Source organism: Phacochoerus africanus, chromosome 4, assembly GCF_016906955.1.
Source record: "Phacochoerus africanus isolate WHEZ1 chromosome 4, ROS_Pafr_v1, whole genome shotgun sequence".
NCBI classification, from domain to species: domain Eukaryota; kingdom Metazoa; phylum Chordata; class Mammalia; order Artiodactyla; family Suidae; genus Phacochoerus; species Phacochoerus africanus.
The window spans coordinates 129,974,569-129,989,318 of NC_062547.1; the positions used below are offsets into that span (position 1 = coordinate 129,974,569).

General features: G+C 41.6%; 1 protein-coding gene across 1 annotated transcript in view; it reads right to left on the reverse strand.

Annotated features, from left to right (window-relative positions):
- MARCHF3 (membrane associated ring-CH-type finger 3) overlaps positions 1–14,348 on the reverse strand; it is a 140,483-nt gene extending 126,135 nt beyond the window's left edge. Inside the window, exon 1 of the mRNA XM_047778534.1 lies at positions 14,096–14,348. The gene's annotated coding sequence lies outside the window, so the exon portion shown is untranslated. The remainder of the gene's footprint in view (positions 1–14,095) is intronic.
- Between the last annotated feature and the right edge of the window lie 402 nt (positions 14,349–14,750).

The window sequence follows — 14,750 nt, forward strand, 5'->3', positions numbered from 1 at the left end:
TGAGTTATCTAGAAACAAATGGGAATGGCAGATTAAAAGGCTATCCTTGCTAATACTTTCAGATTGGGCTAGAGTTAGTTATACCCTGTTGAGTTCTTCCACTTCTTAGGATGAACAATGCAGTAAGCATGGCGAGACATATTGCTTGGGCCTCTAATCTTCACTGTGACATTTCCTGTCTCATGTCCTACCATCAATAGTGACCTACTTGCTATACCATGTGACTTTCCAACTGAGCCTTTTGATGCTCACACATGGGAAACACAATTATTTTTATATTTAGCACAAAGTGTAGCTGTGAAACATTTCAAATGATTTCCAGTTCAAGATACCCACGCTAATCTTATTTGGTGGTAATCCTTTTTTGCTTTGTCACTTAGAAACATATAACTCATTAAAAACAAAGTTTTCACCTTTTTTTTTTTAAAAAAAAGCAAACTGTGAAAATGCTACATTATGTCAGTATCCAACAAACTGAAAATGAATGAGCAAAAAGTAAAAGAATCATGTCCTAGTTACTTAGTGTGTTTGAAGAACTGCACATAAATGACTCTGGTTGAAAGTGACAAGAAGTAACACTGCTGGTATTATTTAGATTTGAAATTCTTGGAAAAGTGAAAACAACTTATTAATGATGATAAAAGAAGAGACAAATACTAACACTCAGAAATGCAACAGAAGTGTATCAAAAGAGCCACAGGATTTGTTAGGTAAAACTAAAGCTCACCAAAACGCAGTGCACAATAAAACTACAAATGTCAAGCAAGAAAGCCTTATAATACAATGGAGTATGTCTGAGAGTAACTCAGGAAAGTTGATTTTCTAGGCAAAGTAAAACTGTCTTACATAGTTTCATAAACTAAATTTTATAAATTAAGGCCATCTTTGCAAATTTGTTATGTAAGTAACATAGCAAATAATTGTTCAAAATTTTAAGTCTTTTTCTTGTTAGCTTTGATCCACAAACCCTAAAGAAATGGACAGAGGTTTCAATACCCAAATGAGGAATACTCATTCTACGTCACTTGTGAACAAGCAAAAGCCCAACATTCCACCAAATCTCCAAATAGATGCCAAGAGTCTGCAATACACTTATTTAAGTGAATTTCCAAAATTCTGTGGCTATGACAGCTCAAACGCAGCTGCTTTTGTGAATCATAAAGGACCTTTCAAAGCCCAGTGTTCACACATGGAAAAGCACATGTTCTACTTTGCCTCTGCCAGAGAAGCCTCACTGCCACCCCCCCAAATCCTTGGGAAATATTCCAGCAATGTGTGTGTACCCATTATGGATTCTTTCTCACTGCTACTGCTTTTGCTATACATTTTCTATAACCTCATACTGTTTCCCACCCACACAGCTTGGAAAGAAAAAGAAAGAAAGAACCTTTGTTAAGCCATAAAAGGGCCAATGTATTGTATATGAAAACTACCCTATCAGAGATATGTTCTCGAGAGCTTACACAGACCATCCACTTGTCTAACTTTTATGATAATGATATGTTGACCCAGCCCTTTAATTACTGATCTCATTGTCACTTGGATCCTGATGGCCTCTTATCCAATTATACAACCATATCTACCCAGGTGTTAAAGTGAAGAAGAAAGGGGTCCCTGCCAGGATGCACATGAAGAAAGTACAATGTGAGAGCACTGAAAAATCCTCTTCCTTCCCACCCACCCCCCGACTTGTTTCTCATAGAAAACAAAAATAATCTGAAAAGAATCAAAAATTACTCTCCATTGCACTTGTATTCTACTCACCATAAAATTTAGATCTGCTTTTGGAAATCTGATGTGAGGAGTTTAGCTGAGGAGTGTGTTTCATAGTAAGTGACTTTGTGGTCGAGGGAACTCTATGGTTTCGTGGCAGTGGGAACACCAGAAGGCAGAAAGCAGCATCAAGCGGGTTTAGACTGGGCACAGAGACAAGTGCTCTTTGGTGAGGTTACCTGGAGAGAGATCTGAGGAAGATGAGCAGGTAGGAGGGGAATGTGACATTCTCATCAAAGTTGAAAGGATTTATTTAATTGGGTGGTAAAGCCACACTGCAAGCCTCAGAAAATAATGGCTTGTAACATATTTAGCAAATGACACGGCAACCCACAGAACAACAGGGAAAGAAAAAACACGAAAGCACGTACTTTTATGGAGAAGGTCCTGAGCTGAAAGGCAAAGAAAAGGGACTCTGGCCCTGCTTCATTTCTGTCAGTCTTGTCCAAATTAATATGTGAAGTAAATCTATTTTTCAATTTGCACCTTCATAATTACCTCAGAATAATTAATAACATGGTTCTAAGAATAAATCATTTTAGTATATACATGAGTTCAAATGAAAAATTATGTATAAGCAGAGGAAACAATTTTATTTTAAGTGAATGCACCACTCCAAAATATCATGCAATTATTATTCTCCCAATTTATAATTTTAGTCTTATATGTGTACCTTAATTTTTTTAAGGACTTATGCTCTGAAATGAAAGGAATCGACATCCTTAAATATCTCTCTTGGACCAAGTTCTTGAATTCTTATGCAATGCTATTGTAGTAAGTCTGTCTTTTCTCCAAACCTTTGATATCTATATCTTATTTTCTTTCACAGAGAGAAAGAAAAGTAGGTTGTGTTCATTCGTAAGTTTTGTAGGAAAAAAATCTAAGGTGCACATACTCAGCTCACTGACAATTATTATGCTACTTTATGCCTAGTGTAGGAGATAAAAGACTAACTATGGATTATCAGAAGTTAAAACTTCTAAATATTAATTTCTCCATTAACTTATTCACTTATTTATTCATTCATTTTACAGATAAAGCCAGGATCTCTGCCCTCATGAAACTTATATTCCAATGGAGGAAACAGACAAAAACAAGTAGACAAATAGGTAAATTACATAAAACTATGGCAAGTACCATCATGAAAACTGAGAGTTGGGTGGGGGCCCTAAACAGTTTAGATGGGAGAGTCCTGGAAGGTACCTGTGATGAAGAGGGCTGAATGGAATCCAGCCAGTGGAGGACCTGGGGATGTGAGATCCAAGTGGAGGGAACAGTGGATGCCAAGCGTCAGAGGTGGGAGTGAGAGTGGCTTATTAGACAAATAGCAAGGAAGCCAATGTGGTTGGAAAACTGAGTGAGGGCAAGAAGCTAAGTAAGGAGGTCACAGATATGGGCATGGCCTGATCCCTTTAAGGTCCTGGAGGCCACAATGGTCTTGAGATTATCTTCCAAGGCAAAAAGGAAAACCACAGAGAGCAGGAAGGGACATGAGCAGATGAACCTGTCTCAATCCTAGCTTGCCCACTATATGACCTTAATAGCTAATTACTAGCATCTCTTAGATGCTAAATTCCTAATTTATAAATGGGCATTTAACAACTAATGACCAGTTACAATCATCAGTAATTATCATTATTGTTAATGCTATGATATGGAAAGTCAATAAGTTTTTTTTTTTACATTCAAATAGGCCTAAGCTGTAAAATAATATATCAGAGATATTGAATTATTGAGAAAAAAAATCTTTTTTATTCAGTAAAGATCATATACTTATTGAGGACAAATAGACATAAATTAGTACATTCAAATTCATTAGGGCTTATTGTGGTTCTAATCAGAATAATTATTGATCTGGGCTCAATTCTGTCCTTAATTAGTCTGCATTGTGGCTTTTCTCTTCTTGTCAACCTAGCCTTGTCATTCTGTATCCAGAAATGTGTAGCAGTTCAGTAATACCTACCAACCACATGGCAGTCACAAGGGGCATTTCAATTATTTTTCAAATCACAATGCCTAGCAGACAATTATAATTGCCTAATAGCATCTATTGCCCCCCGCCCCATGGATACTTTTCTTACTAACAGAATCCCGGTTTTGTTTAAATTTGACTCTTCCCTCCCTCAAGCAATCACAGGGATCCTCTTGCTAGTGACTGGTTTAGAGATGGGGCAGGTAATCCTGTCTGAATCAATGAGAAGAGAAGACATTGGATTCTTCTGGGTAAAGTTTTGATATTCTCGAAAGGGAGAATCTGGACAGGAGGTCCATTTCCTGTGCTTTAGATACTGTCATGCCTGCAAGTGACATCTCCATGACTGTAGCCATTTTGCAAAATAGAAAAACACCAGTCTTAAGAGAAATGGTCCCGGAGGACAGCAGTGGCAGAGAGATGAAAGGGATCCGTATGATTGTCATTGTGCCAGTGAATCAAGCAACCTTCCAGCTTCCCTGCTTCTTGCATAAGATTATATGCTTCCTTACTGTGTAGGTCATGGTAAGGGGACCTTTGGGGTGGGGTCTTGTGTTTGGTGCCCAAGGTCTCCTAACACATTATCTCCGTGGGGACATTTCCATTCAGAAATGACACTCGCTCCTTTGGCTCTAGGAAGGTCTATTGCTGGAACTTGGACTTCCGACTCTACCTTTGTGAACTCCAACAATCCTAATACGGCGTTTTAATTGTGATGCGACACTGGGATAGTCTCCCAGAAAAGCCCATGGGGAAAACACCCTAGACACTCACAACAGGAAGATGGTACTTCAGCATGTATAGCTGGTACCAAATGGCCTGCCTCTGGCTTTCCCCATCGTTCAAAAACTCTTGAGTTTCATCTTCCCCTTGCCTAGGACATCTGCTTTTTACTCAAGACCCCAAAATAAAGCACACCTCTCATTGGTCTTTTGTTCTATAAGGCTGCCAATGGTGCCAAGAATATCAACAGAGAACATGCAGGACTAGCACAGATCCCAGGTGCAGGCAGGAGCACTCCTGAGAAGAGGTGCAATATTGTGATGTGCAGGCCTGAAAAGGAAGGAGGAAATACCATGACCATAATAGAACACTGGGTATTTTTGTTTTAGTTATGTGGAGTTATTTTAAAATTGACAATATTAGGGACCTGTAAAATAAAATATCCATCTTACAAAAGAAGCATGAATGATAACTGGCTGTGTAGGGAAGGGATGCAGTGCGATAAGTGCTTGGGGAGCTGCTGGTGGGGGTTGGGGATGAAGTAAAATAAAAGATTATATAAATGTCTAATGGTTCACAATAAGCAAAAAAGCAGTATGGCTTGAAATCAAATTAACCATTCTAGTCTAATAAGCATTTTTCCTACAAGAAAATTATAGAATTATAAATTTAGCCCTTAATGGAGAGCAGAAAATGTAGTGCACACAGATTTCATAATTTTGCATAGTATTTGAGAAACATTGCTTAGAAAATGGGGTGAACATTATGACTAGTGAAAATTTGCTAGGAGATCATAATTAAAACAGAATAGTAAATGGGGCCTTAGCTCTTGAAAGGGTCACTATCAGGATTCTACTTAATGTCTTTATTACTAATCTTCAGCGAAAATGGAATTCGTTCAATATGAGGACAGGGTCTAACTGAGAGATGTTGGTGGGGCAGGAACGCGGGAGAAAAAAAATCTGGAGAAATTAGAAACAGGACAGTTTAAGTAGATAGGAATAAAATAAATCTGAAACACCAAAACTAAAAATTAAGTAAAATAAATGGAGAGAAAACTAAAAGTCACTGGCAATAAATCTAAAGGGAAAGAAAAAAGTGGCAACTATTGGTTGACATTAGCTGTAAGGCAATCACTCAGCCTCCAAAGAGAAATAGGCCATGGTTTATTGGAAGAACACATTAAGAACCTATCAGGGAGTTCCTGTCGTGGCGCAGTGGTTAACGAATCCAACTAGGAACCATGAGGTTGCGGGTTCGGTCCCTGCCCTTGCTCAGTGGGTTGACGATCTGGCGTTGCCGTGAGCTGTGATGTAGGTCACAGACACGGCTTGGATCCCGCGTTGCTGTGGCTCTGGCGTAGGCTGGTGGCTACAGCTCCAATTGGACCCCTAGCCTGGGAACCTCCATATGCCGTGGGAGCAGCCCAAGAAATAGCAAAAAGAAAAAAAAAAAGAACCTATCAGCAAAAGATTCATCAGTCCATGTGTCCTGCTTGTAAAGAAATCAGAGTAGCCCTGCCCTTCTTTTATCTATTCTATGTATACCTGTTTTGGTTTTTGTAGAAATCTTCATCTCTTTGGCTGTAATGAATGTATCTTTCACTTTGGAGAGGTGTGATCTTGTTTCATAATGATATAAAAAGTGAGCAGGAGGTGGTGAGTGACAGGCAGGTAAGGGGTGTGTGTGTGTCACTGTCAAGGATGAGTAAAGTTGGTGAAAACCAAGGTTTTGTGAGGCTAATTGCTTTTATACCATGTAAAGCTGTCAGAGCATGTAATAGCCCAGCGAGGAGGAGTTGCACTATTGCAATCTTTTTCTTAGCACCAGGAAGACACCCTGGAATGCTCTAGGAGTGTCCTTTGAAAATGGTCAAAAATGCTGTTACTCCTGCAGGGAAAAGATTTAGAGTAACACTGGTTATAACAGAGCTTTTTATAACGTAGAGTCCTTACCTGAACAGAAGGGAGAGAGAATGTTACAGAAAGGAAAACATTATTGGAGGGTGAGCCTAAGGGCAGAAGAGAAGTTAAAATTAGGGACACTTAGAAGGTTAAAGATGAGCCCTTTCTGACTGTGAGAATCTCTGTTTGGGTAACATGTTCACAAAGAGTGGAAGGAAGATTTGGTATTAGGTTTGCTGAAAAGCACATTTGAGAAAGTGCCAAAGCATGGCACCACCGTGAGAACCTCCGCTGGTTACAGGAAAGGGGATGAGCTGCAGAGATGTTTGCCTCCAGCCTTCACCTGGCCGGGCCTCCCTCAAGTCCTCCCAGGCCTCAGCTCCTAGGGAAAAGCAGAAGCCCTGGCATAGGCAGGGGCAGGTACCCCTGACTTACAAGAGCCAAAATAAACCAGTATTTGAGTCCATGACCTAATCTAGGGTAGCACACCTCCTTCGTGGCCTTGAACATCTAAATAACTTTTAGATGTCATCACTCAATCTTCTAATGATATTTTCTTAGCAGGTATGAGATAGAAGCATCTATGTTAAGTGAGCCTTCATCTCTCAGATGAGACAGAAAATAGGGGTCCTTGATTTCTTGCAGTCATTTAAAAGCCTGTTAGGATCCAACGTAAAAGGGTTATCCTAATGGCCCTGACCTCCGGCAGTCATGCGTAACTCAGCTGATCCATAAACTCTACCTGGACACACAGTCTGTACACCTCCTCTGTCACCCAGCTGTGAGGTAAGAGCTGGTGCTCATCTAAGCCCTCATACTATGTCATAAACATGACTACATAAGGATGCTTCCTGAACCAAGGGCGATTTATCAATGAAAAACATTCTGAGAGTCTCCAAAATAAAAATCTGGGGGATTTAAAAAAAATAAAAAAGCTTCACTTAACAAATGTCAAGTCTCCTCACTATGCTGAGCTTTTGGATATCAGCAGCCTCTAGGCCCAGCACCATCTAGGTCCTCCAAGGCCCCCAAATCTCCCATGGCCAAAGTTAGGTGGTCACCTACACTGGATGGCAGAAGGAACCAACCCATCCCAGACTTTAAATGGCTGTCCCAAGTCTCAAAGTGGGGCCCCTGAGTTAGCTGCCTGGTCAAGGTATGGCAAGGGGTATGAAGAACCAGGGGAGATGGCCTAGTCTCGGGGGAGCTGGTGACATTCTTGAAGAAGGCACAGCAGCGAGAGGGTGAGGAAAGGAGACAGGGCAGGGGTGGAGCACAGGGACCTTGACGATCAAGAGGCAGCCATGGATGATAGTTTTATGAAGTGCTGAGACTGGGGCTAACATAGAAAGTTTGGGACAAATGATTCAGTTATTGTCACCATTCATACTTACGGTGAACATCTTGTGCGTGTCCTTTTAAGGCCTTTGGGGTGTTTGCGTGTAATTCTTTGTAGCCTCTAGTGCTATTCAGCAATTTCCTGAATATGATCCCTGGAGAAGCTATAAGATGACAGATCCCTGCCCTCAAGGGGCTTCCAGTCTGCAGGAGGGGATTATAGAAGATAAGAGCACTGCTGGCAAAGAGGGGCGGAAAAAAGCTCCCCAAAGGCCCACTGTGTTTTGAGTTAGCTAAAGAGCTGCTACCCAGGTTAGGTACTTGAATGCCACTCATTAGTTCATTTTGGTTTGTAATGATTACCTGGAAGATTGTTCAAGGGCTAGGAGATGGTTCTTAGCACTACTGTTTTTATTATTGTCAATCAAAAAGATAAACCTGTGCATTTAGTATCTAGGGGTATAATCTGGAAAATACTATACCTTACCTTTGGCTGAGGAGAGGAGTGCACTTATAATTTTTCTAATTACAAGGCATTTTCTTGTTATACTTATTTTATAGCAAAAAGTCTTAAAAGCTTTTGAAAAGATCACATTTTGCTCACTTGAAATATCTGTGTATATTTTAGCATAAAATATACTTGGCAGCTGCTAACATAATTGGGTGGCTACGCCTTGCAAAAACTTGATTTCTTTTTAATCAAATTTTTAGAATCATACTGGGTTTCCTGCCAGTGCTGCAATAGAGAGCAATAAATACATCATTAGATCAATGGTGGTCTTATGATGGATGACTCCAAAGATAGTTCCAGCCAAGAAGAATAAGCTCAGAAGTCTCATTGTGCAAAGATTAATAAAATATTATTTAAAACACAGATACTGAGTTAATATAGCAGGGAAGAAAACACTGCAAAATAGAACAGAACAGCCATGGTTTTATAATGTGGTGATATTGATCATGAATTTTCCTAAATATTCTAGAACAGCCACACTATTACATATGCCTCTGATTAGACCTAGAGATGAGAAGGAAAAAGTTATTAAAAAAAAAAAGGAATGAAACTAACCAAGGGAAGGCCTGCTGCTATAATAAATTATTTAAAGTAAGCAGGGTGAGTAGGTTGTGAAGACAATATAAAACAGAATCAATGCCCCAAGAAACTCCAAACCATCAGCACCTCTATAAATTTCTTAACATCCTGTCTGGAATTTTATGGAAGGTATTTCTTTCCCACCACTCTCTCCATCCCATCCCATCCCAACCGTGACCCCTTACTTTCTGCCAATTCGTTTCTGAGAGCTCAGCATTTGTTTTTCCTCTGTAATCCAGGATGCTGTGTTCAGTTATGTTTCTCAGCTTATATCAGAAGAGTGTCTGTAAGGTCACAGATGAGTGAATCCATCACCTCATTCATCTGGATCTTAAATTTCCCATGGTAACTATATGCTGGGAATATCTAATAAGATGCACATAACAACATCACGTTAGTATTATCCTTTTTTGTTTTTCTTAATATGGTTATAGTTAAATCCACAAAGTTAAAGCTAGAGTAGAACTTCTATAGCTCAATGATTGTTCTATTATTAGAAGATAATATTGGATCCAAAAAAACTAAAATGAAGGTAGGAGCTCTTAAACTTAGGAACATAAAGCCTTAGGGACATTATGGAGGAGAATGAGTCAAACAGACAAAATTTAAGTATTGGGAGCTGTTAAAAGGGCAGATTGACTTGAAAAGCAATTTTTTTCTAAGTGGATTTAACCCAGGGAATAGGGACATGGAAAGAAGTGTCAAAAATTTGGAAAAGAATTTGTGAAATTCTCTTTGCCAAAGAATTTTACCAAAAGTATGCCATGGCAAAAAAAAAAAAGTAAGCGAGAAAGGTTGCTGAGAAGCTTGCAACTACCTACTGTCCAGTTTCAAGAAAAGTAGCTTTCTACTGTAGTTTTTAACCAGACACAAATTGGTCCCATTGTCTATAATCAGAAGCTGTAATTATATCTTAGTCTTTGGGAATTTTCTAGGTCCATCCAATCACGCAGAAGCTGAGCAAATGAAATATAAGCAACTTTATTTATTTATTTTTTTTGGCCAGTGTGAAAACATTATTAGCAGCCTAACATGACTCAACAGGCAAACAGTACAGATCTAAAATACCAGTCCCCAAACTTCTACATACAAGCTTTGCTGCCATTCTGCTTTGTGACTTTTGAAATTTATTTGCCATTCCAAATAAAGCTTGGATGACAAAGGGCAGGATCACTGAACAAGTCATTATATATGGTGGTTAGCTTTATAAAGAAAACTGTTTCAGGAGTACATTCAGTTATTGAAAAAAATTGAAGAGGTAAAAAAACTAGATAATATGAACATATTATAACCATAACCATCTTAATATGAAGCTAAGTAAAGACAATCAAAACGTAAGGCCCAGCTTTTGTTACTGGTGTTATATTTAAATGTGAAAGTTGGCTCTTGGTATCTGTGGATGCGGAACCCCACGGATATGGAAGGCTAGCTGCGCTTTGTCATTCTATATAAGGTGCATGAGCTTCGGGGATTCTGGTATCTGCAAGGGGTCTTGGAATCAGTTCCCCCAAGGAGACCGAAGGAGGACTGTATTATTATCCTTTTGTGGCTGCTGTTTGCTCATCTGTGACAAAACGGGAAAAAAATCATCTCACTCAAAGGACTGTTAAGATAAGCGACCTATAAACATGCCTGCCAAGTGCTTCTTAAAGCATAAATTGCTCTGTAAAAGTCCCAGTAATGATCCAGTGGCCTGGAACAATCCAAGTTCAGCGTCCCAGCCTATCCATGTTCTTTTGTCATCAGGGAAGTAGATATCTTGGGCACTTCTGTCCTCTGAGAAGTCATTTGGCTTTTTAGGTTCCTGGATGGTAGAAAGAGGGAAGGGCAACCACTTCTGAAAGATCCTTTCTCTTTCACATTTTATCTAGGAGTCTTACACTAAGAATTATGCCAGTCTGAAGTGGGAGAACAGAATCCAAAAGTCAGTATCAAACTACATATAAAAAGCTAATTGGTAATAATTAATAAATCAAAATCACATGGACTTGAAAGACGAGGTGGCAATCATCTCTCTGTGATGCTAGGAAAATCTATGTACCCAATTAACTGGACACCTCGCAATACTTCTAAGATGACTCACTGGGTCTCTGAGTAGGTGGCCTGGGACACACTTTTGACCAAGAGGCAGACCAGCCACAGCTTCTCAAGGAGATCCTTGACTTCAGCTAAGTCTGTCCTAGCTGGGTTGAGGTTCAGGTTCCAAGCTTAGAAGAATTTTAATGAGTCACAGGCGGCTCTCTTAGAGTTTGCCTGTGGCACAGCAGGTTAAGGATCCGCCACTGTCACTGCAGCGGCTTGGGTTGCTGCTTTGGTGTGGGTTCGATTCCTGGCCCAGGAACTTCCACATGCCAAAAGCAGGGCCAAAAAAACCAAAACAAAACAGTGTATCTCAGGGATTGGGCTTCTTCTACCTTCCAGGGAGAAATGCCCGACAGTGTGAGTTAAGACTGGCATAGTCACCCCAGAGCACTCCAGGAATCCACTGGATTTGGAATAAGGCATAGGTAAGGCTGAGTTGGGGTCTTAATTTACCTTGCTTCCCCCAACAAATTTTTTTAGAATTGGTGCTCACCTGCAATAGGGATATCTCAGGATTCCAAAACCACTTCTGAACACAGGACAAAAGGTGCCATTGTTGAGGACAGAGAGTTAAAACATTACCTATAAATTTCACAAGGCTAGTAAATGCCACCTGGAAATTCTGGAACAGTTATTTGTTGAATCAACCCACAAACTATAATTGTTCTTTTATATCATAAATGCTATTCGTGTGTTTCTCAAACTATGGTGAGGGGATTGCTGACATCAGAATCACCTGGGTGCTTGTTAAAGATGCAGATTCCCAAGCCCTACCTCAAGACTCCCAAATCTGATCTTGGAGATAAGAGTCTAACCCATGAACTGAATTTTTAGGGAGCAACCCAGTTGACACAGGTGGTATCAAGGCAGGAGAATTATTTTGTCTACATAGTTCATCAGAAATGTAAAGATGCAGATAAGGGATTAGAATATTTTCTCCCAAATGTTTAAGTAGCATAAAAATGAAAACAGTATTTCTTATGATGTGTTCTTAAGAACCATCCCAGTTTATTGTACCCACATACAATAAACATAATTATTAAAATGTAATTATGAGCATAAAATTATTAGAAAAAATATCAACTATGCTTCTTAAAAATATGGCCTTTATTTTGTCACCAAAGTAATTATACTATTAAAGGAATTTATAGTTTAAGTATCAGTCACTTGGCTATAGGAACTTAATAAGCTGTTATATTTCTCCCATACCCTTTTAGTCATCAGAAGTTTTGTGATAAAGGCTTTTTATTGTTTTTTAAACTATAAATTGTAAACCACTGCAGCTAGTGCTTAGGCTGAATATGAATTTATATCTAAGTTATAAATTCCTAAAAACATGTTTCATTAGAATTACTAAGGCAGTCAATGCTAGTAGATTAAATAGCCTCTGTAATGAAGCTCTGTTTACTTCTATTGAGATTTTTTTTGGGGGGAAACAGTTCAGTTTTAATGCATTCTTTTAAGAAGCAAAAGAAAACAGTTTTTGATATACATGCTACTGCAAAGCAGTAAACCAGTGTTGCATGGTTATGTGACAAGCACCACATTTCTTTTCTAGAGAGATTTTTTTCCCTCCTATCTACTCACCTCTTCCCAAACCATGCCTATAATTATTTCACAAAATATAATTTGCCATTTCTGTGGAGTCAAACACTCCTTTTCTCCCTCACCAAAAATCACATATTCAGACTGAATGAAAATGGACTTGAGGGGTAGGCTTTGTTTGTAGCGTGTTTCTACTATGGGTTGCCCCCTACCCACGTTCCACCCTAGTGCTCCCACTGAAGTGTGTATGTTATGTTTTAACAGATGGACCAGCTGGTGGCTACTAGGCTGTAAAACAGGAACTGGGAATCTGCAAGCAATGCTATTGAACCGAATGCTCGTAAAGTTCATGGACATACACTACCCAGACAGACTAGGCAGATCCAGACATGCTTACACACACACTCATCATACACCCCACAGATCAGAGGGTCTACCTCTCTACTCAGAGGAAGTTCAAGGCTGTTTCCTCCTCCATATTTCTCCTTGATTTGCTTATCAATTTTATACACACACAGAAGTACACACATATGTAGGCACATCTACATATACATGGATAGCTATATATCTCAGTGTTTTTATACATTTTCAAAGATCAAAATATTGCCCAATTCTGTCATCAAGTCTCTACCTAGTACTCCCAGTAAGCCCTTATTCACGTCAAATAAGTATTACAAGAAAATATTGGATTCAATTCTATTTGGTCCACACATAACATAAACTATATGTATGTAACTGCCCTCAGACAAAACAGCTACTTTTATGCCTTATCAACGAGAGAGAGAGAGAGAGAAAATAATAATCTATCTTCCACTGAGTCACAAACAAAAAGTGTCAGGTTTAACCTTGAATCCTCTGTTGTCAGTTTCTGTCACAACTTCATCACTTAAAACACAGGCGCTCAAACAAATACCAATCCACCAGCCTGGTGGTGGCTTTCACGGTCTCATCTAGGATTCCCCAGGGTCTCTGGGCATTGGGATAGACAGCAAGTACCCCGGGTGCTAACGAAGTACTTAGGACACACCTTGCAGGTGGACGTGGAGGTCCGAGCACCTCATAATGGATGCGGATTCAAGTGCTAATAGAAAGCAATTACTTTACAAAGTTTAATATCCGTGCTGTCAATTCCTTTCAATAATTGCAAAGCACTGAAGCTCCTGGTACAGAACCTAGCTGGTCACTAAAGTTCTCTCACCCCTAAAGACCCACCCGGACCCCTATGATCGCTGGCTCAGGCTATGCATCAGACAACAGACACGGTTCTCTCGCCGCACCGGCTCCGGCGCGTGTTGATTTTTCAGGAACCTGTCCTCAAGCCATCAAGGAACTGCTATCCGCACACCGCTGGGCACGAAGGCCGTCCCTAGCGCGCGTGTCGCCGTCGCAGAGGGCCAGGGGAAGAGTCCCCAGGCCCCACCTAATGATGGCAATTACAACACGCCAAGTTCTTGCGAACACTCAGCCGCGTCCCGGGCCGAGTTGGGACGCTCTGAAACAAGATGTTCGGGTGTGGGTATTCTCGAAAGGAGTGAATCCCGGCAGCCCTGACCTCTTCACAGCCGCCACGCTCCGACGGACAGATCGACACGCGGCAGGACCCGTCCAGTCCCCCCGCTCGCCTAACAGCGCCGAGAGGAGCCGCTCGCCTCGCGCGCGGCCACTCACCCTCATCGCCGAGTCCCGATCGCAAACCGACGCCCCTGCTGTGGATCCTGAATTTCAAGTTGCCCCGAACCGGCGACACCTCTCGCCCTAGCCAACCGGAGCACATTGGCTCGGGCAGGCACCTCGGAGGGAGCACGTCAAGCTCGGCGGCAGCCCCGGCTCAGGCTCAGCAGCTGCCCGGAGCGCGCTGACAATTCACCGACCCGCTCAGCGAATGAGCCGGACAGCGGGGCTGAGGCTACAGGGCTCCGAGGGAGGCGGGGCCGGGCAGCAGTAAGGGCGGAGTCAGCCCGGGGCCGGCCCCGCGGGGCGGGGCGCCCTTCAACCCGTGACTGGCGGAGTCCACAGCCAATCGTGGCGCGCCAGAGCCCGCGGGTGTCGCGGTCTGTGAGGAGCGCCCTTCTCCGCCCCGCCGCCGCGGTCCAATCGTCAGCAGCGGAAGGCTGGCGGAGAGACGCGCCAGCGGCGGGGAAGTTGGCTGGAGTGAGGAGCTGGGGCCGCAAGGCTGGTGCTGTAGGGGCGGCTGTGGCCGGCCCCCGACGCCTTGGAAGCGAAGAGGCGGCCCCGGAAGACCCCTGGCTGAGAGAGGCCAGGGGCCAGCCGGAGTTTCCGCGTGTCGGCTCCCGGTGGAGCGAGAAGCCCAAGCCCCACGCGG